Source organism: Lytechinus pictus, chromosome 16 (assembly GCF_037042905.1).
Source record: "Lytechinus pictus isolate F3 Inbred chromosome 16, Lp3.0, whole genome shotgun sequence".
Lineage (NCBI taxonomy): Eukaryota > Metazoa > Echinodermata > Echinoidea > Temnopleuroida > Toxopneustidae > Lytechinus > Lytechinus pictus.
The window spans coordinates 4,969,034-4,994,894 of NC_087260.1; the positions used below are offsets into that span (position 1 = coordinate 4,969,034).

General features: G+C 33.8%; 1 protein-coding gene and 1 long non-coding RNA gene across 3 annotated transcripts in view; one reads left to right on the forward strand and one right to left on the reverse strand.

Annotated features, from left to right (window-relative positions):
- Positions 1 to 1,871: 1,871 nt before the first annotated feature.
- On the reverse strand, positions 1,872 to 14,245 carry LOC135156924 (uncharacterized). Its single transcript, XR_010295975.1, has 3 exons — positions 14,055 to 14,245; positions 6,275 to 6,594; positions 1,872 to 3,279 (listed from the first exon to the last, which is right to left on the reverse strand). It is a non-coding gene; the product is annotated as an uncharacterized LOC135156924 (long non-coding RNA).
- A 4,387-nt stretch (positions 14,246 to 18,632) lies between these two features.
- LOC129279364 (uncharacterized) overlaps positions 18,633 to 25,861 on the forward strand; it is a 38,145-nt gene continuing 30,916 nt past the window's right edge. Inside the window, exon 1 of one of the 2 annotated variants that reach the window (XM_064110828.1) lies at positions 18,633 to 18,763. The gene's annotated coding sequence lies outside the window, so the exon portion shown is untranslated. Of the gene's footprint in view, positions 18,788 to 25,861 lie in introns of both variants that reach the window. The other variant, XM_064110827.1, reaches the window with a different exon arrangement.

The window sequence follows — 25,861 nt, forward strand, 5'->3', positions numbered from 1 at the left end:
ATAGGTCGTTTGTCTATTGTATTTATGATTAAGTTATTTTAAATCATCAATATATATATATATATATATATATATATATACATATATATCTCCGTGGTGAGGATGTGGTGTGAGTGGGTGGATGTGTGTGCATGAATTGTGTGATTGCAGACATTCACTGTAAAGAAATCTTTTTTTTAATGTAGAATAATTGAAATTCTACATACATGTATCTGTATAATGCACGCACCCCCTGCCCACCCTTACTCTCTCTCTCTCTCTCACACACACACACACACATACTCTCTGTTTCTCTTTCCCCTCCAACACACATACACACATATATGTACAAAAGAAAAACCTTGACAAACCCATATACACACACGCCTAAATTAACAGAAGTACACCCTCACTCACAAACGCTGCCATCCACCCCACCCCACACACACACACCCTCTATCATACAGTTAAATACCACCTAGCCTACCCCAAACTGTTCATATACATAAAATACAACACACACGCGTGATATGTAGATAATCATTATCTCTTGTTTTATGTTTGTTTATGTATACCATACTGTATTCATTTTATGTTGCCCTGTATCTCGTTCGTCTAGAATTGATAACTTGGGCCCATTATTGTAACTGATTCTATTTTTTATGAAGAAAAGGTGATTTACTAAAAAAATATTCCTCATTCATGCATAAATGAGCAAAACCAATTTTAAGTAAGGATACCAAAATTCACTTGGTATGCTTGGCGGGCGGTATGTGAGTTTCATAAAGAAAATCGCATTTTGAAAAGTTCAATGTCTGCCTTTTAATTTGATACCTCACTTACAGGAAATGGTCGATAAATATGGAAGTTAAATGTATTTGAATTAGAATTTGAATTCTAATAATTTCATAAAATAAAAAGATTTTACAGATGAGCTTACACGACACACCGTTTTGTTGATGATTAGCCATGTACTAAGTCTTCTGTTAACCTTGCGATGGCTTCGGAGAGAAACTGGTGAAAACACGTTCGTTTAATGAAATTATTGAAATAAAAACATTGTTCCAAAGAAACAGAACTTTGTTATTTCTTGACCAGTTTTTGTTATTGAGGTATCAAATAGGAAAAGGCGAATATTGAACTTTGTATAGGCATGTGAATTTCTTTTTGAAGTTCAGATATACCTCGAAAATCCTCGTTATTCTCGGTATCCTCGTTACAAATTGTTTTACTCACTCATGCAATAATTAAAAATCTACTATGTTATACGAGCTAAAAGAAGTCACTCTCAGCATCAAAATATTGTCCATTGTATTTTTGATTAAGTTGTGATAATCATAGTTAAATCTCAGTTTTTCGGGAGGCACTGAAAATCAACGGTCTTGTGCAAGTAATTGCTTTGTAAAATTAAGCAGAACTTTGAACTGTAATAGCTATTTTATTTTAGGTTACAATTTTTCTGAAATGCTCTGCTCTTCTCATTTTAAAAACAATATCTATTATCATTTACGTCCAATTTTTTTAAAGAAATGCTGTGTTTTCTTTAATTATTTTTCTCCTTTTAAATTACATTCACACACGAACCCTCCCTCCACACACACACCCACACACACTCTCTCCCCCCCTCTCTTTCTCTCTCTCTATCTCTCCCTCCCTCTTTCCCGCCCTCTCCCAATCTATACCTCACTCTTTTTCGTTCTCTCTCTGTCTCCACCTTCCCCTACTCCCTTTATCTCTCACTCTTTTTTCACCCTATCCCCTCCCTCCCCCTCTCTCTCCCTCTCCCTCTCTCTTTCTTTCTCTCTATCTATAAGTCTCCCTCTCTCACATTATGCTATGTATCCGTCTGTCAATGCGTCATGCGTATACTGAAAAGAAACAAACGATTGATTCAGTTTTTATCGTTTTGCCGTTTAACCATTCAGTAAAGATAATTGATTACAGATAAATTCTTGAATACACAGTCTTTAAATGAAAGTTACATACGTATGACATATACATAAGAATTACGTGGCAATTACTTTTTAAAGTAGTCTATGCATTATAAAAAAAATGAATCATTATCATTATTTTAAACATTTCAAAGGAAAAATATCTCCCAGGGTATAATATGGAGGGGTATGTGTGACTGCTATATGTCGAAAATTGCAGAGGATGGTCTTTCTCTCATCCACTATTTCTTTTGATTTTCATTGATTGAATTTTCAGATTTGACAATAAGGATCAACTTGACTGAACACAAAATGTTAGACAATGGTAATTTCCTATGTTCAGGGAGGAATGAAATTTGTTTAACATGAAAATGAGGGGAAAATTCAACGCTGTGATATAGTTCACTATGGATTGCTGGTTACTACTATCATTATAATTATCATCATCATCATTATTATTATTATCATTTGACATGAAAATACAAAAAAAATACTTGAGTGGGTGATGATATCAGTCCCCTCATTCCTATTACGACCAGAAAATATAACCGTTTTATATCGGCAAAACTTTTAAATTTCATATTTTTCTTATTTTACATCCTATTCGATGAATTTTGTCAATGTCATGCTCAGCAGAATTTTTTTCAATTTGATTCAAATAAACTTTTTGGTAGGTTGGACTTGTCCTTTAAGCAATGCCTGATATCCTCATTCTACAGATTCAAACTGTTTCGCTTGTGACGAATGCATCCATATGGTTTGTTTTATTGTTCCATCGTAATAACTTCCATATTATTAGTATACATCGCTTTCATCAAACTGTCTGAAGAATTCTGTTAATCGACAATTTAATAATAAATGCCAAAACGTTAGAAAATAACTCGTTGTACAAAAATTCATTAAAATGATGTACATATATTTTTGCAGAAGGGTACTATCATCACAAGCACGAATACCATACGTTCAAACTATAATCATTAAAGGCACACGCGGTGTAAGCATTTTTATCTTTTAAAGTAATGTAATTACTCACTTCTTTCATAAACTTTTTTTGCAATTTATTGGTAAAAAGTACTGTTAAAATTTGATGTATACTGTTTTAGTACAAAAACTGAATAACTGATATGTAAATTATTCCCACCCCCCCCCCCTCGCAAATTAAACTAATGATCATAATCATCTACTAATATACAGCACGATAAAGATTACTTTCGGAAAACTTGCAGCTGTACTACACAGTTCGTGATTTCTAAACTTTATACATGATGCAAACTATTCAGTATATCCCATGCTGAGTGGAGTGGGCGTCGTGATGAAAAAATCACCCATAGAAGTTATCTTCCAACAGTCAATAAGGACCAGCCGCTACCTGAAAATGGTAAGAAATATTGATAAACATTTAGTGTTAACTTTTATGATAAATGCAGTTTAATGGAACCCATGGAAGAGCAGAGTAATCAAAATTTCATAAGGCATATGATTTTTTATATAGTCACGATACTAAACCACTGACTATAGGCATCTGGATAATAAACAGTAACAACAACAACAACAACAATGATAATAATAATAATAATAATAATAATAACAATAATAATAGTAATAATAATAATAATAATAATATTGCTCCGAAATGATAAAATCTCACCTTTAGCCAGGTAATTAATTATGAAAAGGTACATTGGCATAAAAAGTACAATGTGAGTTTAAAACAGGAAGTGCAATTTTTGATGTGGAAGTATAATGTAAAAAAAATCAGCTGACTAATATACGTCAGGGATCAAATACATAGGCAACATATCCAATTATAAGCCTGCATTTTATTCAATTGGGTTTCGCCTATTTGATGTATAGATGGCCTTTAAGAATGAAAAAAAAATTTGAAGCAGAAAGCGATCACCACGGTAAACATGATAACTGGTTATTTACATTAAACTTTGCAGAAAGCCCAAATGCAATTAAGGTGTTTAAATTTTACAATAAAGCGTTAAGGCTGTGCTCGAAAGTCATGGAGAATCTTGTTAGGAACTTACTGTAAATCTATAAAGTGTAAATAACGGTGATAATTTTCACGCTTTCTTCGTAAAGAAAAAAAATCGCTTGATGATTAAATAGGTGCTTAGAATGCCCCCAGTTCTTTTGATCTAAATCCCAACAACAATGCCCATTAGTGACGTACTGGCGCTTCACGTTTTGTTTAGCGAGGTACGAATACAGAAAGTATGTACTGAACGTCTCTTTATAAATCATCTCGGCCTGGTTACAAATTTTCAGCTCGATTTTCGTGTTTGCATTATTTGAAAATTGAGACACGTTTTCGTTGTTCTTATTCTTCCAAACCAGTCCTAAAAATATTTAATTTCAACATCTTGTTCATGATGAAAAAAATTGTACTTAAACCTCTAGCATTAAGACCCCCCCCCCCCACAGCTTTTAAGTCTTTGATCAGCCGATCAGTGAAAATGGAACAAAAATTTGTCCACCCCTCCCCTACTGGAATATCCTCGATCCTCATGTTATCATTTTGGAGGAAATCAAATGCTACTTGGCTGCCATGGCAATGGCTTTAGGTGTTATATTTACATTTACATTTAGCCACAAACATATCTTCGTTTAGCACCGTCCAATTAGGGAAAATGGAATGATGATCATATTCCACATTTTCATCAATATGTTTACCTTTTGCCATGGCAACGGGCCCTTTGCATCATTGATATTTTTCCTTTAATTCAAGCATTAACAAGGCAACATAAGTTTTTTATCTTTCTATGAAACTTATGCAGAAAACTTACTGTAGTCTTTGTTCAAATGAGTATATAGGTCAAACTTAAAAATATAGATTAAGTCAATTCTAATTGTAGTTTCAACATGTCCATTGTCTTATCAACTACGTTATTTTCGTAAATCAGATGATATTTGGTTACCATAGCAATGACTTAAGATGTTATTTATACAATAAAGCAACCAGCATAACTTTTTAGCATTGTGAAATAGGGGAATTAAAGTTAAATCAAATTCTACGTTTTTTAATAATTTTTTTAATACTTTTCTGGGGGAAAACAAACCGTCAGCATGGCAACGGAACTATCTCCGTGATAGTAAATATTTCTAAATTTCATATGTATTTATTTGGACGCTTGAAAATTATCTTTTTGGTCATCTATACCATATTTATTTACCATTAACATGGGAATGTATGTCATTTTTTTGATAAATTGATCCGTTGCCATGGCAGCGACCGAAAATGGCATTTATAGATTTACCTCCCATCTTTAATATTAAATCTTACGGCATTTACTAATAATTGTGAAATTCTCATGTTTTAGCTTTAGTCATGATAAGCACAATTGTTCGGCTCAACCGCTCAACTATGATATTGATCTTTGTTTTGGTTTTGTTGTTGTTGTTTTTCTTCTTCTGCTGCTGCTGTTCTATCACCTCTGTGTCTGTTTTCATACGCAATTCTACAATAATTATTTAGAGGGGTCCACACACAACAAGCATTTGCCTTTTTGTGGATCCCTCCATTTTCTCAGATCTTTGCAATGTTTTATGATAATTTGCTTACATACAATTCTATAAGACCTGTGAAGTGTTCCATATTTTCCTTAGATTTCGGATTAATATACATATATATTTTTATATACAAAGAAAAATGACGTCTTGGGAATTAACATAGAGAAAGTATATAGCATAAACATGATAAATGCAATATAATGAAACATAATATGTATATCGAACACAGATCATGAAGTAACTAAATGCATCTATAAATTATGATAGAGATATCTCTTTAGATAGCCTGAATCAAAGAGAAAAATGTAGTTGGTGTTAAAACTCCCCTCTCTTATTTATAATTGCTTTGATGAACCTACAGAAATTATCAATTATGTTTTCATTATCAAGTTTCTTTATGTATATAAATTTGTCTTACTCTTCATCGCTAAAAGATCTTTAAACTGCTGATACATTTCAGCTACTTTGTCAAAAAAATTATTGTATAAGTTTCATTTGCAAATGTCATGGTAATTATTTTCAACCACTTTACTTTAATAATAATAATAATAATACATAAGATTTATATAGCGCACTTTCCATCCTGATTAGATGCTCAAGGCGCTTGTTTTGTTAAAAATGAAATAAAACAAATTAAATTGATATCATGTATCCATATATTTGAAATTCGATGGCTATCATCAAAAGTTTTTTTTTATTCAGATCAATGTTATAAAGAAGTTTTCAGCCGAATGGGTTGGCTGGGTGTCCTCCTCTAGGAGAGATGTCTTGATATGCATGGCCTCAATTCTTTCTAAAAAATATTACAGACATGTGGACTGTTTCACTCCTTACTAGGTATGACTTACCTTTTACATCTTGACAATTCTTCTGCTAGTGAATGGAGCGCCATTTTGTAAATACCGAATGATCAAGTGCCATTCTTTTTTACTTCCTGCTGCCTGAGGGTCATATGGTAGTTTTAGCCACACTTTGACAAGCGCACGGGTGTGTCTACCGACAGTTTCCCCTTCGATAGGAAACTCTACCGTTTCTGTACCGTTTGGCCGGAGTACTCGGCCCATTATTTTCTTTTGACAATCGCCACCAACATAGAATTGGAGTAGCGTATCTCTATGGTAGTATAGGTTTACTACCTCCGGGTTGTCGCCGTAGAAGTATGGAGTGGCTGAAATATTAAGTCAGAAAAAATATTTTATAAATTGGTACTACTAATGGTGTATTGATAGTGAGGGAAACCGTTTAAATCATTTATCAGATTAAAATGGAATTGTTTTTACCTTCGTCCGTATCATGCATGATATGTGATAAATTAAACTAATCGACATATTTAATCAAGGGTTAACAATAATATGTACACCTACCATCGTCCTCGCCATGGTCTGTTCATTGTCCTTAATATTTATAGTCTGAATAAATCATACCCAGTCAATTAAGCAAATGTATGAAATTTGATTGTAATTTTTTTTTTTTTTTTTTTGTAATTGTTCTTTTTTTTCTCAGCAGTAGTCCTTCGATCTTGAGAGATTACTCAGTCTAACATCAACACTTGCAGAAGACCCAGATTGTAAAGGGGCAGCTCCACAAACAGAAGTCATAGCTTCAACACCTGCAAGGGAACAAGGATCGACGCAAGCATCTCCTCCTCAGGCAGGGCTTAACATAGACTTTTTGTATATTCCCTGAATTACGTGTTACATAATGGAATTTAAACTAGTCATTTTCAGGTAGAATTGGATTAAAGTTGAAAAAAATGTTTTATGTTTTTGTATTGGTTTGATGCAGATTAATGTTCTCTAAGCAGGGGCGGATCCACGATTTTCTAAAAGGGGGGGGGGGCAAATTTTGAGGAGGAAAATTTTGACAAGCCAAAAGAAAAAGTTTCAACCATAAATTAAGGATATTTCGTACCCGAACAAATTTGACAAGCAAAAAAAGTACGTATTTTTTCAAAAGGGGGTATGTGCCCCCTCCTGTGCCCCCCCCCCCTGGATCCGCGCCTGTCTAAGGTCTAGTATTTGTAAAAAAAAAAAAAAAAAAGAACAACAACAAATGTTTAGTAGATGGATACATGTATAGTTTATGTTACTCAGATGAGATATCTGTATCAAAATTCTTGATTTTTTTCCAATTATATTTCTTGATAATGCTCTGCACAAATGCAAGCTCAATGAAAAGAAAATAATGTATATTCATGAGTAGGGACGAGCATCGAGTTCAGCTAACCTTCGTTTTCATTCTCTACAAGAGATGGGTTGGTTTTAGCACCCTTGACTTGATTTTATGATAAATCATCCCAGGTTGTAAGTCACTCGATCAAAGAGCAAATTTCCGTGGAAATTTTTAGAAGTATTTAATTAAAAAATGAAAAGGCATACATTGTCCTAAATATTTAGTGGGAAACCTGTCTGATTTAAAGTGAGCCCAGTCAAGCTAAAGTTTACGGGCACATTTTTAAAAGCATGTAGAATCGCTTAATATTCAGATATTTTCTGTAAGAACGGAGCTATCCTGGTAGAAATGCTTTATGCCATCTCGCATACATTCGTAATTCCGAAGCTTCGTTAATATTCCGAAGGTTCGGATATTCCGAAAACGAAGTGATGTTCGTAACTCCGAAGGTTCGGATATTCCGAAAACGAAGCGAGGTTCGTAATTCCGAAGGTTCATTAATCCGAAAACGAAATTAGGTTCGTAATTCAAAAGGTTCGTTAGTCCGAAAACGAAATTAGGTTCGTAATTCAAAAGGTTCGTTAGTCCGAAAACGAAATGATTAACGAACCTTATTTCGTTTTCGGACTAACGAACCTTCGGAACAACGAACCTTATTTCGTTTTCGGATTAACTAACATCGAGGTATAGGCAATTTACGTGTTTCGGAATTACGAACCTTCGGAATTACGAAGTGTAACCATGCCATCTATCAACCATAGCCTTGGTTCTACTTAAATGCGTCTTTACACTTTATTGTGGACACAGTTTTGTAGTAAATGTGAGTTCACGTTCATATGAAGTACGGCTAGGTGAAGTTTCGTCTCTTTTCGGCAAGCAATTAACAGTGGCGGATCCAGTATTTGAGCGGCGCCGAAGGCGCCGCTTGAAAAAAATTATACACTGATATAATATTAGCAACAGTAAGGAAAGACTATCCCCCAGCAAAGCACAATCATATCATCTTCCTTATCTTTTCTTTTAACTACCCTTTTCCCAACAACTTCGCCGGTTAAAAATAATCAGCAGTGCGCTGCCTGCATATAAATGGTGCCAATCAAGAATAATCAGCGCCATTTGGTTATAAATCGACGCCAGTCAAGAAAAATCGGCACTGCCAGAGTCTTAACCGGCGCCGATCAAGGATAATCTGCGCCACCTCAATCTAAATCGGCACCATCTGGTTATAAATCGGCGCCAGTCAAGAAAAATCGGCACTGCCAGAGTCTTAACCTGCGCCGATCAAGGATAATCAGCGCCACCTAAATCTAAATCGGAGCCGGACAAGAATAATCAGCGCCATTTGGTTATAAATCGGCGCTGCCAGAGTCTTAACCGGCGCCGATCAAGAATAATCAGCACCACCTAAATCTAAATCGGCGCCGGGCAAGAATAAACGGCGCCATCTGGTTATAAATCGGCGCCGGTAAAGAAAAATCAGCGCTGCCTGAGTTCGTAACCGGCGCCGATCAAGAATAATCAGCACCACCTGGTTAAAAATCGGCGCCTCCTGGTTCTAAATCGGCGCCAGTCGATTATGAATTGCCGCTGCCTGAATCTTACGTGATGTCGGTAAAAATAATCAGCACTACTTGTTCTAAATCGGCGCCGGTCAAGAATAATCAGCGTCCCCTGGTTCCAAAATAGGCGCCGGTAGAATAATGAAGAAGGGCCTATTGCCAACCAAATCTAGATCGGCGCCGGTCAAGAATGATCAGTGGCACCTCGTTATACATTTTATTGTTGAATGGTCATAACAAAGCTTATGCGCATGCCCTTACAGAGTGGACTGGGGCGGGGCAGTTGCCCACAGATGTCATGAAATCTTTAATCTATTTTTAAAATCCCATAATCATACAAAAGCGTAGAGCAAATCCTTTAATTTTCATCTTATTTTCCAATGCTTTAATAAAAAAAGGTCAGTTACTTTTCTTCTTTACACATTCCACACTGTGCCAACTCTATGGCCTTTAGTGTAAGACAGCTACTATAGTGTTTTATGAAGATGAGATATTTTAGTCCAAAACTTTGCTAAAACCCGTTGCTAGTACCGGGAGTGTATAATTACGCAACAAGTCGTATATTGAGATGGAGCTACACAATTCGTTCTTTATTTAAAATCGTGCTCAAATTATCCGCTTCTCAGATTGGAATATAAAAAAATTTCAGCTCGCGCTTCGCGCTCGCATCATATTTCTGTAGCAAAACCCCAAAATTTTCACGATTAAATAGTTGAATGGAATGTCCCGTTTTCAGTTTTAAACGTCAAAAGAACTCCCGCTTCGATTTGCAATAATCTTTTGCTGGATATAATCTTGTTCTTCATTAAAAACGTCCATTAAACTGTCATTTTTTTAGATCGAAATATCAAAATTTTAAGCTCATTCTTCGCGCTCGCATCTATTGTTTTTTTTAAGATACACATCTTAATCATTGGTACTAAAAATGCATAGAATTTCTTATCAGAATATAAAGAAATTTCAGTTCGCCCTCGGCACTTGCATTATCTGTGTAGTGAGATATGTATCCTCCTCATGAATTACTACAAATAGTCCTCAACAGGCACCTTTTTTTTCCTGTTTTGAGGTCAGTATACTAAAAAATTTCAGCTCGCGCTTCGCGCTCGCATTAATTTGTTGGTGAGATATGTGTCTCGCATGAGTCATATATATATATATATATATATATATGCATTTGTGTGTGTGTGTTTGTGTGAGTTTGTTTTGTGTGATATCGAGCGCCTTTGGAAAGTTGATTCATCATTTTGCCCCCAAATCTGAAAAAAAAAATCGACGCCCCTGTATATATATATATATATATATATAGATATATATACATATAGTAAAAAAAACCTTGTATCTCTATTAATATACAAAAGTATTGGCCTCATCGCAATAAAAGGGTTCATACACGAGATTCTGAAATCGCACATAACATGTATAATTTGTGTTACTTGTTGCTTGTTTCTTTCTTTAATAAGTTTTTCAGTCTCTCTATATATGTTTTAGAGAGATTATATGTTTAAATTGATGTATATTTTCTGTTATAATGAGATATGTTTAAGTGGACTTCAGGGAATGGTCGTACGCAGCAAGGGGGAAGGAGGTGGGGGTGGCAAATTCGCGATCTGCTGTTGTGAAAAACATTTTTTTTCCTTAAAATTTCATGAAAACTATGAAAAATGTGCAAATGTGAGATGTGCACCAAATGTTCGAGTCTTGCCCCCCCCCCCCCGGAAATATTATCTGCGTGTGGAAATCCTCCATTTTGAAAAGATTATTTGACAGGGTCAGACTTTACCCCTTTTTCAACATTTTCTTTTATGGCGCCGGTGAAGTGCAAAAATATGTGCGCCGCTCGGCAGTGCGCCCCCCCCCCCTTTCGCCAAAAGCTGGATCCGCCTATGATTAATATCCTTTCCGAGACAGTAATTAGGGAAATTCTAAAAATGTTCAACTTTTTGTATTTCGATAAACATAATAAAACATGCTCAATACTCAATATAAATAATTGAATAACTGTCTTGTTAAATGCAATGATGTTCATTTGTTTCTCAATGTATAACTAGAAAATTATGTACAAGAGTGATTATTTGGTTCTCATTTGTTATTGATTGGGTAATTATCCCTAAATGTGTACAATTCAGACTTCTATTTCATATCATTTTTGTGATACTGTTCCAGTTGAATGTTTTAACCTGGGGATACATGTGTACAACTGTGTGAAAAGAGATGAAAGTGGTTTCAAAGCGACCAGTTTTTTAAGAATGCACTGAACTTGAATATTTTATACTTATTTCAAAGTTTGCTATGCAGTAAGATATGCATGGTTCTCCATATGCATAGTTCAGAAAACCAGATATATTTGTGGGGTTTTTTAAGAAAAAAAATCCTTTACAAAGACAGATATTAAAAGAATGTGCATCATCATTCAAAATTGAAGGTAGGATGACATGAATTCAAGAACAGTCTTGATTATTTTTTTATTATTATTATTTATGTCTAATATGGCATTTTTAAACATATGTTTAAAATGCTGCAACCTCATTTTTTGTTAGACTGATTTCAATATAAATTTTGTCACATGTAATAATTTTGTCAATTTTGATGAAAAATGTTGCTGTAATGCTCTAACTTGCAAAAAAGACTGAAACTTGGTGAAGGATTATGTCTAGTCCTAATAAAAATATGTTATTAAAAGTTTTATTATACGTGTTAAAGATTTCATCAGTTTTATAGGGGTTAATGTCCTAATGCCTTCACACTGATTTGTATTGCATAATTTGAAATGGAATTTAAATCTATACTATTGGTCGGTTTAGTTTCATATGTAAATAATCTCTATTTAACTTAAAGGTACCTACAATATGAATAGCTCAACTGAATGTGCATGCATTTATTTTCTTTTAAATCAATTTTGATATATATATAAAGAATATATTTGAGCTTGATTGTAAAGGAATCTGAAATGGATTACTTGCATTTTTTTTCAAATCAATAATAGAAATAATATTTTATTTAAATCAAAACCTCTATTTATTCATCATACATTGAAGAATTCATACATTTAAGGTGGCAATACTTGTACATTTACATTTTATCAAGCTGAATCTTCAATTAGTCTATTTAAGAATGTACTCCTCCATTCTATAGCACCATTGCAAAAACAGCATGGGAGAAAAAGATTTTTCATGTTTTATAGAATTTTTACCACTGAAAAAATGAAGAGGATGAAGTATTTAACTTGCAATATCAGCACAATAATTGTGAGTCAGATACTAATGTAAATGAAAATAGAATAATCCCGAGTTATGCCATTGTGAAGATATATTTTTTGCATATTTTGTGAATGTCACAAGGTTTATGCAAAAGTCAAGCATATTTCTTGCACAATTGAAGAATTGAAAACAAAATCATTTTGATAAAGCTTGAAAAGTTTCATGTAATTGCATTGGTCTGATGCAGTTAAATGTCATTTTAATTTAACAAAAAGAAGTCATCAAAACTTAACTTAAGGTATACTTGTATCTTTAATGGATGTCATATAGGAAGATGATTAGCAATCTGGAGTGAAAAGTTTGCATGTTTATGAAGAAACCAAGTGTGGCACATCAAATTATTTTTTACAATTGATAAACATGACTAAGGGATTTCAATTTACATTATAGTGAGTGAGGTTATTAAAAAGTGTGAATAGTATAGTTAAATTATTTTCTAACTATTCCCCCTGTATCTAAATTTGAAGTAAATGATTTTGTGTCGAAAATGATTTCTGTAGGTATGAGAAATTTGTCTGAAGGACCTTATTAATTATAGAAAGGATGTGAAAGAGCAAGTTGACAGAGAACGCACTACTAAAACTTTTTAAAGTATTTTAGATTTTGATGACATTTTCAGTATTTTGTTCTTTGAATTCTATTCTTATTTTAAGTCCGGACTTACCATTTATTTGGGAAATTAAATTGATAAATGACAGAAACTACTTTCAAGAAAGATTATAGATAATTTTATTTTACATATGAAATGGTACACTCCTAATATCTTAACGTAGTCTTTGAAGCTGGTGAAAAGTTGTTAGTGATCCAAACTATAATTTTTTAAAGGGGGAAGCTAACCTTGAAGAAAAGTCTGCTAAAATATACCAGAAAAAAGAAAGATATATTGGTTAAGGCTTGAAGAAGATCCACGAAAAATTTGAAAATTTATGAGAATTTTAAGCTTTTGATTTTTGACGTTAAATACGAGCCCCCATGGTTTTTTTTTTAATGGTTCATGACACAACTTTTTTTTCAGGAGCGGGTGTGAAATAAATTGTCTGTCTATATACTGAATATACAATCAAAATCATTTTCAAATTTGTGAGAAAATGACGTTTCGTATATTTATTTTTTCCCGTACGATATGTGGGGAAACTACTACTCGCACTATGACGTCACAATTAAAAATATAAAAATTCTAATAACTTTTTTAATCTTTGATGGATTTTCCTCAAACTTTCAACAATATATATTTTCGACAAATTTTTCAATGATTCGATATAAAAAAGGACGTTTGGATGTCCAATTATGCTCTAAATGCGTGAACTGAAACTACGCTTTTACGTGTTTGTAAAAACGTCGCGTACCGTAGAAACTCTTTTTTTTTTCGTTTTCACGAACCCGGCCAGTAGTTTGAAATAGACTTCCTTCTAAACTTTACATCTGAAAGTAAAAGTATTCATATTGTCATAATTATAAACTCCCGTACCATCTCGCTCCGAAAAAGTTTCATGCAAAACGTACGTTTTATACCCAAAATCAGAATTTGAGCGAATCAGAGTTTTCAAATGCGTTTTTCTCGAAACTTACTTTTTCGTTTTTCGCGCTGTTGGCCGACTTCGTGAAATTGGTGACGAAATGTAGGCTAATCATTATCTTACCTGGAGTAGTAGACGATTCTATCCCATATATAGGGGTATAATCATTTTGAACTTCAATGCAAATGTCTTGAATTTCTAATCTCATGATCCTATTAGATATATATCCTTGGCTCTGAAAAATTTGTAATGTCAACCTTTTGCTACAAGTCGTATCACAACAGTGAGATAATCGAAAAAATTCCATAATAAATAACCCGCGCATTGATATGTCTAGAGGAGGTATGAGAGCTGAAATTATCAACCTAACTACTACTCAATTTTATAAAAGAAGATAAGAGGAAGGGAGAGAAATTAGTTCCTTCCTATTTCATTTCCAGCGTTGCAGAACTTTATTTCCTCATTCTCTTTGAATAGTTATAAATCATTAAAGAATTTTCATTCAGATCTTATCCATTTATTTTTTCTCCCTCTCTCTACCTCCAAAGTTATAGCTAATGAGGTAGAAATGAAAAGCAGATAAGGGATACAAACGTACCCTTAATATACATAGATCACAAATCCATGGCATAACAATAATAATTCCATAAATGCACGATGTACATACCTTTAATGTATTCACTAAACTTAGAGATGTATAGAAAAATCCAAATTTCTGGGTGAAAATTGAGGAACTTGAGAGCCCTAAATTTTCCTCAATATGGTAGCTTTGTGATAAAATAGCGTCAGCTCTGCACGCTCTGCAATGATCGATCCTCAATCTAATATCAAGATAATGATATGTATGACCCCATTCACCCGACGCCAAATATTATAATTTCTACCACTTCCCTGTATACATGATGCGTGAAAACGCGCATAATAATAGTCTGATTCTGCTACCACGGCTGTTGTATGGAGGGGGCGGACGCACATACACAGAATAGACAAAAGGAAGAAATGGCGGCCAACAAAACGCTATTGGAGGAATCCAGCATAGAAAATCTTAAACTGATATGTGAATTTGCGACTTTACCTTCAAGAACAGAGCTATCTGATTCTTTACCTTTGCATCTTAGTGATTGTCATATTAACGGTGAGTGAATTACTTTTTATTTGTGACATTTAGAACCAAAATGCACATTAATTCGCTTCCATCACATATATGATATATTCGTGTCATACAGAGCGTGTATCAAATAACTTGTATTGCTTAATCATATTTATCTCTATTTGGATAGTCATGCAGAGCTCGTACATTGACTGTAGTGACTGATTAGAAATGATCTTTCTAAAAGAAAAAAAAATAACAAATAATATCTGCCGTAAAACATAGACGTATTCCGTTTTACGTGGTTATCAAGTACATAAAATACAAACTTAAGTCTAATTTTATATGTATATAAAAATATCGTGATAAATATTTGTTAAGGGTGTACGCTACTCTGTGTCGATTATAATGGAAATGGAAAACCACTTTACAGAACAATTGTAATAAATAACCGAAGCGAGCAGGCCTACTATAGGAAAAATACACTGGAATTAGTCCATGGGTCGATGTTATTTGTAATGCTATGCATAAGGAGATACACAACTGACAAGATTGGGTTTACTCTGGATCTCTCCATTATAGTTCAAAACACTGATGAATTTGCCACTGATGAAACTGCAACTTCGTTCTATCCCTGTTAGTTTCAAATCTAAAAATTGCAATATATTTTCATTTTGTATTACCTATATCTTATTTCAATATTTCCGTGATGTTTACATGTATTTCCACTCTATTTTTACTTTTTAGAAATGTCAAAAAATATTTGAAAATCAAATGAAAATGCATCAAAAAATAAAGGAATCGTGGAATGTCTTTGTGTGATTTGTTTTAAACTTCAGAATCTGCTACATATCTTTATTCTACCCCGTTAAAATGCTTCGTGAAGAAGTTTGTTTATCACATAAAGAAAACAAAAATTGCCATACAGAACCATAATATATACATTAGTGATTAGTTTATCCATCTTGTCATAATTAAGTGCAATTTTCAATAATCAGGTAATTAACAATACAAACTAATATTGTAGATCCGAATTCATTCACAGTATTAGCGGTATACTCCAGGCTGAAAATAATTATATCTAAATGAAGAGTAGAATTCTCTGAGTAAAATGTTGAATATTTTAACAAATTCTGATAGCAAATCATTATAACGAAGTTATTTTTTTAAAGTTTAGCAATACTTTTTTAAAGTGTATATATGCTCGTCATCATGAATATGTATTAGGTGAGTTGATATTTTCATGTCCCCACTTTCCCTTTTCTTATGTTTTGACATGAAATTATAATTTTTCATATTTCCATATTGTATGATATGTCACCCATGTGATAAGGTAATTTGCAGCAATAAATATCTAATGCATTAAATTAGTTGTGTATCCAGTCTTTTCAATTCTTGGAGGACAAAATTTAAATAAAAAATAATTACATGTAATAGAATACAAACGAACAAGTGGGTATATGACATCGTCAATTTTCTCATTGAATATTCATGAAGACATGCATAGAACTGTTTTACCGAAATAGTAGTATGCAAATCTATAAGATTTCATAACTTCATTATTCCTTGTTTTGATCGAATTTGCAGGGCTTTGTGTGTATACTTTTTATCACTTCAAATCATATTATTTTCAGCTTGGAGTACCCCTTTAAACAGACGACTAAAGAATCACTATAAAGAATCACTAATACAGTTTATATGATGACTCTTTTTAACATTAAGAAAATGCTTAGAATTGAATGTATTTTAGCATCCGGTCTATAGTACATTCCAATTAGAAATGGAAATGAAAAAAGGTATGCTTGATTTATAGCTTTAATTTTGTGTCTTAGCATTCCCTTATTTTATAAGCTGTAACGTTTTGTATAGGATTGAAAGGATTATTGAAAGGAATATGTTTTCTCTAATGAATTTCAAAATGCTACTATGCATCTTTGCCGTTAGCTATTTATAATGATTTAGCAATTAATTTTTTATCATAGAGTCTTAATAACACTGTTTGGTCATTCTTGTGAAACAGTTTCAATGAAGAATAACTTCAAGCTGAATTACATAAATTGAACCACATATTTTCATAAACCGTAGCAAATATCCTCCTGGCAATTCAAGATTACCAAAGAGATTGCCTCTTGATTATATAGGTGTTTTTTCAACTTATTTTACAAATTACCCAAGCTCTAAAAGTTATCGATTTCATCATGCAAAACATTGAAACTATGGTCAACGGTAAAGTTTCTTTTTGACAAAATGTGCAGGTTGTGAGTGTGCTGTTGTTGTTGGTATTATTATTGTTGTAAATTATGTTGTGCTTTTGCTATGTTTTGTCTTGTTTTGTTTTTGCTTTGACCAGAATATGATTGAAAATCCTCTTTTGATTCTTCTACTTCTGCTCTTCCTCCTCTCTCTCTCCTTCTTCTCTTTCTTTTTCTTTTTCTTCTTCTCTTTCTTCTTCTCTTTCTTCTTCTCCTTCTCCTTTTTCTTCTTCTCCTCCTCCTCCTCCTCCTTCTTCTTCTTCTTCTTCTTCTTCTTCTTCTTCTTCTTCTTCTTCTTCTTCTTCTTCCTCTTCCTCTTCTCTTTCTTTTTCTCTTTCTCTCTCTTCTTCTTCCCCCTCCTCCTCTTCTTCTTCTTCTTACATTTAGAGTAAATCCCTCGTTTAGAGTATTGCAGTACTTGTACAGAAAAGGTGCAGTCGCAGGAACATTCTGCTAACAATTTTTTTCAATTGATTTATTTTCCCCCAGATCTCAAAAAGGAATATGCTCTACAACATGACGAAGGGGGTTCGAATTCAGAGGAAGTCGACAGCAGCAACGACGCCCTTGAAGAAAAATCCGAAAATGAGCCATCGGAGAAAGAAGTAGTCAATATGGACAGGCCTGATACTATACCTTGTACATTGAAAAGCCATATGATATCAAGTCCTAAGACGAATGCGCGAGCCGCATTTTGCTATGAACCATTTGTGATGTTGGGACACCATGTGATGGAAAACATCAGAACTCTGTGGGAAAAGATGTGGATCCCGACAAGTGAAGATGCCCTGGCAAGCGGCTAAGTTAGGCAAGAATTCAAAATGCACAGCCCTTGAGTGAGGTTATCAGGCCTATTGTTTTTTTAACTGGGGAACCTTTACAGAACTTGAGATGAGCATATATATTTCGACAGCTGCTGTTTCATCCAAGACCTGCAAATATGTGTGATTTTTAAGTCGACTAAAATGGTCAAGGATTTAATTCGTATCTGTTTATGCAGTCTTTGTCTCCCAGACACAATAAAACGTGCGTCTTTAATGGCACGAGCGTTTGACCATCTGTCGCATTTCGGTTGTCGCAATTTGACTCGTTAAGATAAATGGGATGACCTGTTTAACACAGAAATTTGCATGTACATTATATGCACATGTGAACCCGCACATTCATATTATATTCCATTGTATCTCGTTTTGATCACACTTTAAGTCCCTTTTACATGAAGATCAAATTACCCAGTAAGATGCACCAGTTGATTTTTCAACTTGTCTTCAAATGTTACGTAATAATGCGCCAGCTTACATTTTCGTCTACTAAGATTACTTAGTGGAGAAGCCGTAAACGCTAGCAAACCAATGTACTGAGCATGCTCAGTGTGCAAAGCTTATCAAAATGGAGGACAAGATTTCTGGCCAATTTTTTTTATAATTTCAAGCTATTTCCTGTAATTGAAGATATTGACGCTTGCAAGATATCTGAAGTGGTAGATGCAGGTAGGATAATTAACTTTGATGTATGTTTTATATACTTATTAGTTTATTTTTGTCAGGTTTGACAAAAGAATGTTCGGAAAACCACCTGTGTCTTTAGCTGACCTGCCAATGCCCTTCAGTGCCCCGTCGTTTCTCAATAGACTGAATGACATTCCAGCTTTTTGACTCCGCTCTCGAAGCCGTAATAAAGATACTAGCTATTCATAAAAATTATAGTGTCATTGAACCCGAGCAAGGTCGGGATATATTTCTTGAAATATAGACAATCAGACCTTTTTTCTCAGCTTAGCCCATGCATTAGTTTCTTGGAAATGTGCTGTAAAATTTGATATGCTTTTTTGCTCGAGTTGAGCTAGTTGATGATCATGAGAGACTTGACTTGAGTCTTGAGACTTTATGCCACTTAGTCTTGTTCCTTGACTTGAATCAATTAATGAGATTGACAAAATGACATGATTGTTGTTTTTTCTTTGAGTTGACAACATTATTTCATAGTCTTGTATTGTGGTTTGGTTTTTCCTAGTTGGTCATTCTGGAGGGGCTTATGACGTTTACTCTTTACTACAACTTGTTAATCTTAAATGTCATGAATGTGTGGGTACAGATCTAACATGGAAAATTTCAAAAATCTGACCATGAAACAGACATATTGTAAAATGATATTTGAAATCTTATTAATTTTTTAGTATGCATGTACTTATATTTTACTTCACTCTTCAGTATCACTCTTGCAATGATATAATAAAAGAGAAAGTTCACCATACAAAATATATTCGTGAATGTGTAATTAAAATCCATCAAAGATTTAAAAAGTTATTAGAATTTAGTTGTGGGCAACAACAACAACACTTTGATTGTGGGCAACAACGGAAAGACAAGACAAGAATTTGTTATTTGTGTGACAATATTTGTAAGGAGCTTTCCATGTGTCATGAATAAAAAACCTCAATGAACTTCCATTTTGTTAAAAAAATAATAAATTGTTTTGTACCATATATCATCAACAGTCAAATCATTTCACTTCCACTCCTGAAAGAAAAAAAAATGGTCACCATGAACCATTTAAAAAAAGACATTAATGCATTTATATTACATAGCATATGAGACAGCTACTGGTATGTGACATCACAAATCTGAAGGTTAAAATTCTAATAACTTAACGTTTGATGGATTTTTCTCAAACCTTCAGCAATATTTTGTATTATTTTTTTCTTGCATTTTTACAACAAACTTTTCATCAGGGTGTACTTCCCCCTTTACTTTCATTCATGAAAATATAATGCAGGCAGAATTTTTTTTTTTTATTCTTAAATGTTATCAAACGATTTTTATTCCTTATTCATTCATAATTTTCTATATGTTGATTTTGCTCTGAAAAACAATGAAAGTTTTTAAGTCTACATCAATGACTGTTTCTAAAGTTATGGTCCCTTCGTCACTCATTCAGTAGGCCTATGTGGCATCAGATGTATTTCTGAATACAGTTTTAATTCAATAGTGTTGTTTCAGAAACAATGTACATGTATGTCAATGCAATGATTTATATGTTTCATATACCTGTATATACTAATTAAAATGTATCTGGTAAATGTATCTGGCATGTTGTAATTTATTATTAAAGGACTTTGTACATGATATTTCATGGCATTTGCATGTTCTAGTTAATATTGTTTAATATCTCTGCTTGCAACTCTCTCCCCCCCTCTCTCTCTCTCTCTCTCTCTCTCTCTCTCTCTGCCTTCCCCTCTGTCAATTTATTGAGCACAGTCAATACTAGGATATGACACCTACCTTCATTTTTTAATCCAAAATGCAAAGTCATTACCAATACCACCCCCCCCCCTTCAATCAACCGATTCTCATATTGGGTTGACTGGCATGGATACATTTGTAAATTGATAATAATGTTTAAAAAAAAGAAATTTTAAAAGAATGATGGTGGTGGTAACAATCATTATTGGGGTTGTGGTTTTTATTTTTAATACTATGATAAAGGGGACCTTTTTTCATATCTTTTTCTCTGGCTATTTTTCTTTATCATCTCACCAGCTAAAATTAGCTACATTATAGTCCAGTTATAGTAAAGGGGCTCTTCAATTTTATTTATTTATTTATTTATTTATATTTTTTTTTTTGGGGGGGGGCATTTTGCAGGCAAATCAATCCCAACCTGTATATTTTTCCTGATATTGTGACTAGTGCTTTTAAAGGTGAGGACCACCCCAGGAAAATGATGATTTGAATAAAAAGAGAAAAATCAAACCAGTCTAATGCTAAAAAATTTCATCAAAATCGGATGTAAAACAAGAAAGTTATGACATTTTAAAGTTTTGCTTATTTTTCACAAAACAATGATATGCTCGACTCGGTGATGTGCAAATGAAACAGCAGATGATGTCCCTTGCTTACTATTTCTTTTGTTTTTTTATTGTTTCAATCATACAATTAATTTTTTTTTTTACAGATTTGACAAGGACAAATTTGAGTAAATCATATACCAGTAGTAATAAAAAAATGCTTATTCCACATGTTCAGGAAGAATTAATCATTGTCTCACTTTACATTGAGGAAAAAATTAGAATATTTCATAATTCATAATAAGATACAAAAGAAATAGTGAGTGGCTGATGTCATCAGTCTCCCCATTTGCATACCGACCAGGATGTGCATTTAACTATTTTGTGAAATTAAGCGAAACTTGAAAATGTCATAACTTTCTTATTTAACATCCGATTTTGATGAAATTTTCAGTTGTATGCTTGTTGGATTTTTCTCTTTTTATTCCAATCAACTTGTTGTTGGGGTGGACTTGTCCTTAAATGATGATGATGATTATGATTAGCCTATGTTTATTGTAATGGTGATGGTCCTCAGGATGACAATGAGATAGCTAATGGCAATGATTGAAAAGATGAGGATGGTCAGCGTAATAATGTTGATGATAGTGACAATAATGATAATGATGATGATGGTGGTGATGATGGTGGTGGTGATGTTCATGATGATGATGACAATGATGATGATGATGTTGATGATGATGATGATGATGATGACCAGTGATGTTGGTGGTGATGATGATGGTGGTGTTGGTGGTGGTGGCGGTAATGAAAGTGACCAATATTCATTATAGCCACTGATGATTGATGAAGATGTTGATGATGATGATGATGATGATGATGATGACGATGATGTTTATCGTAATGGTGTCATTGGTGAGGATAACAATGACTATAGATATTGGCAATGATTGAAAGGATGAGGATGATCAGCCTGTTGATGATAGTGACAATACATGAATAATGATAGTGATGAGGATGATGATGATGATGATGATGATGGTGGTGGTGGTGGTGGTGGTGGTGGTGGTGGTGGTGGTGGTGATGATGTTGATGATAATGATGATGATGGTGGTGGTGGTGATGGTGATGACGATGATGATGGCAGAGGATCTTGTACATGTATGTAACCATGCACATTTCTTTTCCTAGTGTATGTGTATGTGTATAGAAATCTCATAATTCAGAATCAACAGAAAAAGTCCATATCGTGCTCATAAAAATCACCTCTAGGACAAGATAAAGAAATCATTGAAACTGAAGCTTTATCAGACATGAATAGACGAAGCTCCACAATTTTTTGAAACCCCAAACATAGTATGATACTCATCACATTTCAACACAGTCTTGCTTTTTGCGTTCACTTAAAAACATTGATTTTTCGACATCTTTTAGGCAGCTCCTCCCTCTAAAAATGGGTCTCCTGCCTCTTCCACTTTTGTCTTTTAAATCTACTCTTGTACAGTACTATACAAAATTATCTTTTGTTTAAAAAAAAATTATGTACAAGTCAATACGATAAAACAAAATAATACATGTATCTTCAGATTGTAAGAGGATCAGGTGTGATCAATTATGATTTACATTAAATTTTAATTGTAACTGAAGTTGATTAATTTTATTTAAATTATATTTCTTGTGTATAACCACCAAATTCAATGTCATTCAATGCTCGGACAGTCCTCCCTTTTTCTTTTTTGTGGACACTGAATATTTGAGCTGGTTGACTGTCCCCTTTAAACTCACTGAACACATCTGTACCTTTCTTTTGTGTAACCACCAGATTCATTATCAGCCAGCACTGAAGATTTCTTTGTTAAAAATTGTATTATTGAAGTGCTTGTTCATGAATTCCACCTTGTAACCAACAGCGTGTGTTTGCATATGAGTACTATCAGGCAATGATTTAGAACAAGTAGTCTTGCAAGCAGCCCTCAGACCTTTCATTATCTGTATTCTTTTTTAATATAAAACAAATGAAGCTAGAACATGATTTCAGAGGAGAAGTAGCAATAATCTTATAAGAAATGTAAATAATGCCCTCTCTGTAAAATGAAAGAAGGGTAGAAATGAAAATAAAATAACAAAGTTGAGGGAGAGAGAAAGAAAAAGAGAGAAAGGGAGAGGGATACATGTAGACCGTATACTGTTGCATACACCAGCACAAACACAATTGCACCAGTACTTCCATTGTACAATGTGGAGTACATTGTGTTCTTTTACACTATGCTATTGGTGTGCTCGTTGTACACATTCACCCAATCTAGCTTTGAATCTTGTCTCAAAGTGATCCAGTGATGGAATGTCGAATCATGTTACGACCTCCAAAATAAATATAGATAAAAGTAACAATAAAGAAAATATGGGTTTTGCCAATTTTATTCAACAACAAAAAGATGAGGGAGTAAGAAAAAGAAATGAACTACATGTATTGCCTGAAAGTCAATTGACAGATCTGTTGTACAGAAACCTGAATACTTTGAAGAAAAAAAATATTTTGAGGAGGTAAATTTCTTGCCCTAGTATGAATAATGAGGTTACACTTCGTAATTCCGAAGGTTCTTTATTCTGAAGGTTCGTAATTCCAAAATATGTAAATTGCCTATACCTCGATGTTGGTTAACCCTAATTCTCCCGGGGGGGGGGGGGGGCATAATGGCCCCCCCCTCGACAATTTTCGCGATATATCTGCTGCGAGAAATTTTTTGACCTCGCCGCTCACTGACTTTTTACTTTCAAGTCTCGCGCAAATTTTGAGACCAAATTTGTGACGCCCGGGTACGCGGTTACGACATTACGCAACATTATATAAGTGCATGTCAGACCCAAAATTGCTCATAAACGTGATTTCATGTACAAATCTAATGCAAATAGTGTATTTAGCCAAAATTCATAAATGTATCATTATTTCTACTTTTACTGATTAAACTTAATTAATTTTGCCTTGTTTATGATCAGAACTAAGCCTGGAACGATTTCCATTGAAAAAACAATAAAAAACCAAAAGTAAAAAAACAAAGAAATACATAAGAAATTCATAAAACAATAAAATACATAAGAAATTGATTTCCAAACCGAAGTTTTTTTGAATTGCGATTGTTAAGAATGCTACAAAGAATATTTTTACCAAAAATTAGCATTCTAGGAGCTTTATTTAGTGAATTAGAGCAAAAAGTATGCTTTATGCATAAATTAGCATAATTAATTCATATAAAATAAAATCTCAATATTTTGGAAAATTTTACCATACAGCCTTGTAGATTACATCACACACTACCAGCGTGCAAATTTTTGCGTCGCTCGCGCGATCGGCGGCCGAGATCTTAAGGGGGGGCCATAATGGCCCCCCCCCCCCCGGGAATGACAAGAATCAAAATACCCCGGGAGCTTGAGGGTTAATCCAAAAACGTAAAAGGGTTCGTTAATCCGAACATTTGTGGCGTTATTCCGAAGGTTCGATAATCCAAAAAACGAAATAAGGTTCGATGTTCCGAAGGTTCGTTAAGCCAAAAACAAAATAAGGTTCGTTGTTCCGAAGGTACGTTAATCCGAAAACGAAATAAGGTTCGTTGTTCCAAAGGTTCGTTGGTCCGAAAACGAAATGAGGTTCGTTAATCATTTCGTTTTCGGACTAACGAACCTTCGGAATTACGAACCTCATTTCGTTCTCGGATTAACGAACCTTCAGAATTACGAACCTCATTTCGTTTTCGGACTAACGAACCTTCGGAATTCCGAATCTTATTTCGTTTTCGGATTAACGAACCTTCGGAAATACGAACCTTCGGTATAACCGAACCTTCGGAATAACGAAGCTTCGGAATTACGAATGTATGTGGAATGATGATATGACAGCTCAATCAAGAAAAATGAGAAAGGAAAAACAAATTTCTGTCTGTTGAAATCAAATTCTGAATGTCCCATCATCTCTAAAACACATCGCTTTTCATAGGCTGCTGCCATGGCATAAAATGTGAAAGAAGAGAAGATCTATGCTGATCTGTAACAGATATTGGTGATTTAAAATGAAATTCCTTCACTGCTTGTTGTGGCAGGAAGACCAGCTTCATTATCTAAATTGATTGAAAAACATCAAGCTTAATTTTTACTTGTTTATTTCTTCTTGTTTAAGCTGTAATAAGGGCAGGAAATAGGTTTTCTCAAAATGTTATTTCACTTTGAAAATCAGATACTGCCTATCAAGTGACATACTCTCTCTCTTCACTCATTTTTGTACTTAAAAAAGTATGCATATATAGTTCCATCACACAAAAGAGGAGTAAGCATTAATTGAATTCGATTGATCAAAAAAATTATAATAATTCTCATGAATTTTTTTCGAGGATTTACTAAGAATAATCTGACAATGTAAAGACATGTATGAAGACCTCTTTAGCCTTCAATCTTTCAGCATACATGTATTCAGACCAACTTCATTAAAAAAATGCCCGTAAATTTATTAGAATTTGTGTAAGCCTAAAAAAAACAGGTAATTTTTCTTTAACATTCATTACGACTGGAAGCAGACCTTCTCAGGCTAAATTCATAAAGTTACAAAAATTAACGGTGGGGTGTGATTAGCAGGCGGGGCATGTAATTCAGAATCGAAAGCGCCTATGTAGTTGCTAGGTTGAGGAAGTTCTCATCATTTGCTTGAACACACTTCAAGAAGACCTGCGAGAGTTTCGTAATTTTGACAATGAAGTTTGTACTATTTAGGGGGATATTTTCTTGGCCCAAGCCTGGTATTTTTTGACCGAGG